This window comes from Brachyhypopomus gauderio, chromosome 9 (genome assembly GCF_052324685.1).
Source record: "Brachyhypopomus gauderio isolate BG-103 chromosome 9, BGAUD_0.2, whole genome shotgun sequence".
In the NCBI taxonomy this organism is placed as follows: domain Eukaryota; kingdom Metazoa; phylum Chordata; class Actinopteri; order Gymnotiformes; family Hypopomidae; genus Brachyhypopomus; species Brachyhypopomus gauderio.
The window spans coordinates 7,313,028-7,315,527 of record NC_135219.1 but is presented as its reverse complement, the minus strand read 5'-3'; the positions used below and the strand labels follow the sequence as shown (position 1 = coordinate 7,315,527).

The following is a 2,500-nucleotide window of genomic DNA, read 5'->3' as shown; positions in this document are numbered from 1 at the left end:
AGTCTAATAGGAAGAAATTGAAAAGGAATTGAGTACAGAAAACATCACATTTGACATGATGTGGTAGGGCCAGTGGCGCAATGGATAACGCGTCTGACTACGGATCAGAAGATTCTAGGTTCGACTCCTGGCTGGCTCGAAGCTTTTTGCTTAGTACTCGCAACGCAGCGCGCTTTACCTCTTTATCGCAGCTTTTGTGAAATGCAATCGATGATAGCAGTGCTCTACTAAAGCGTGCGCTTGAGTGAAAGCCCCATCCAATCCACTCCATCTCTCTCAGGTTTTGAAGGTGTCTTGCAACCTACCCTCTGATTCCCACGTCTGTGCGGCATTGGGCATTGGTGCCTTCATGCCACTTTCCAGGCACTATGACAAAGAATGTACTTGCAGCTTCCCATATGGTCTAGCGGTCAGGATTCCTGGTTTTCACCCCGGCGGCCCGGGTTCGACTCCCGGTATGGGAATCTCACCTTATGCCGGAGTGCTGGGGGATAACTGACAAAAAATGTTTGCCAGCACCCCCTAAACCTTAATCAAACACCACAGCACTACTCAAAAAGGTCTTGGCGTAGCTAACATGCAGGTTTAATGGAAGAAACAGAAGAAAACATTGGGCATTGCAACAAGCGTACAAGCTTTTGTGGTTTTAGACCACTGGAAGATTCAAAATGGATTCAAAAGGGAACCGATACAAATCAAGGTGCCGAATGTCTGAATATGTGATGTTTGGATTTCTCTTGGAACAAATGTGGTGTATGGAAAGCATAGAAGCGGGAGACTCCTGCCAAAGAGCACAGAGCCGTGATTGTATAGTGGTTAGTACTCTGCGTTGTGGCCGCAGCAACCCCGGTTCGAATCCGGGTCACGCCAGTCTTTTGCTCCAGCTGCTTCAGAGTCTGCCTCCATCAGGTCCATTCAATAGTCTAATAGGAAGAAATTGAAAAGGAATTGCGTACAGAAAACATCACATTAGACATGATGTTGCAGGGCCAGTGGTGCAATGGATAACGCGTCTGACTACGGATCAGAAGATTCTAGGTTCGACTCCTGGCTGCCTTGAAGCTTTTTGCTTAGTACTCGCAACGCAGCGCGCTTTACCTCTTTATCGCAGCTTTTGTGAAATGCAATCGATGATAGCAGTGCTCTACTAAAGCGTGCGCTTGAGTGAAAGCCCCATCCAATCCACTCCATCTCTCTCAGGTTTTGAACGTGTCTTGCAACCTACCCTCTGATTCCCACGTCTGTGCGGCATTGGGCATTGGTGCCTTCATGCCACTTTCCAGGCACTATGACAGAGAATGTACTTGCAGCTTCCCATATGGTCTAGCGGTCAGGCTTCCTGGTTTTCACCCAGGCGGCCCGGGTTCGACTCCCGGTATAGGAATCTCACCTTATGCCGGAGTGCTGGGGGATAACTGACAAAAAATGTTTGCCAGCACCCCCTAAACCTTAATCAAACACCACAGCACTACTCAAAAAGGTCTTGGCGTAGTTAACATGCAGGTTTAATGGAAGAAACAGAAGAAAACATAGGGCATTGCAACAAGCGTTCAAGCTTTTGTGGTTTTAGACCACTGGAAGATTCAAAATGGATTCAAAAGGGAACCGATACAAATCAAGGTGCCGAATGTCTGAATATGTGATGTTTGGATTTCTCTTGGAACAAATGTGGTGTATGGAAAGCATAGAAGCGGGAGACTCCTGCCAAAGAGCACAGAGCCGTGATCGTATAGTGGTTAGTACTCTGCGTTGTGGCCGCAGCAACCCCGGTTCGAATCCGGGTCACGGCAGTCTTTTGCTCCAGCTGCTTCAGAGTCTGCCTCCATCAGGTCCATTCAATAGTCTAATAGGAAGAAATTGAAAAGGAATTGAGTACAGAAAACATCACATTTGACATGATGTGGCAGGGCCAGTGGCGCAATGGATAACGCGTCTGACTACGGATCAGAAGATTCTAGGTTCGACTCCTGGCTGGCTCGAAGCTTTTTGCTTAGTACTCGCAACGCAGCGCGCTTTACCTCTTTATCGCAGCTTTTGTGAAATGCAATCGATGATAGCAGTGCTCTACTAAAGGGTGCACTTGAGTGAAAGCCCCATCCAATCCACTCCATCTCTCTCAGGTTTTGAAGGTGTCTTGCAACCTACCCTCTGATTCCCACGTCTGTGCGGCATTGGGCATTGGTGCCTTCATGCCACTTTCCAGGCATTATGACAGAGAATGTACTTGCTGCTTCCCATATGGTCTAGCGGTCAGGATTCCTGGTTTTCACCCAGGCGGCCCGGGTTCGACTCCCGGTATGGGAATCTCACCTTATGCCGGAGTGCTGGGGGATAACTGACAAAAAATGTTTGTCATCACCCCCTAAACCTTAATCAAACACCACAGCACTACTCAAAAAGGTCTTGGCGTAGCTAACATGCAGGTTTAATGGAAGAAACAGAAGAAAACATTGGGCATTGCAACAAGCGTACAAGCTTTTGTGGTTTTAGACCACTGGAA

General features: G+C 47.8%; 6 non-coding genes across 6 annotated transcripts; all 6 read left to right on the top strand.

The window, feature by feature from the left end:
- The first annotated feature begins 66 nt into the window (after positions 1–66).
- Positions 67–139, top strand: trnar-acg (transfer RNA arginine (anticodon ACG)). The gene has a single exon. It is a non-coding gene; the product is annotated as a tRNA-Arg (tRNA).
- Positions 140–392: 253 nt separating this feature from the next.
- Positions 393–464, top strand: trnae-uuc (transfer RNA glutamic acid (anticodon UUC)). Its single transcript has one exon. It is a non-coding gene; the product is annotated as a tRNA-Glu (tRNA).
- Positions 465–1,312: 848 nt separating this feature from the next.
- trnae-uuc (transfer RNA glutamic acid (anticodon UUC)) lies at positions 1,313–1,384 on the top strand. The gene has a single exon. It is a non-coding gene; the product is annotated as a tRNA-Glu (tRNA).
- Positions 1,385–1,718: 334 nt separating this feature from the next.
- Positions 1,719–1,790, top strand: trnah-gug (transfer RNA histidin (anticodon GUG)). Its single transcript has one exon. It is a non-coding gene; the product is annotated as a tRNA-His (tRNA).
- A 116-nt stretch (positions 1,791–1,906) lies between these two features.
- On the top strand, positions 1,907–1,979 carry trnar-acg (transfer RNA arginine (anticodon ACG)). Its single transcript has one exon. It is a non-coding gene; the product is annotated as a tRNA-Arg (tRNA).
- Positions 1,980–2,232: 253 nt separating this feature from the next.
- Positions 2,233–2,304, top strand: trnae-uuc (transfer RNA glutamic acid (anticodon UUC)). The gene has a single exon. It is a non-coding gene; the product is annotated as a tRNA-Glu (tRNA).
- The last annotated feature ends 196 nt before the right edge of the window (positions 2,305–2,500 follow it).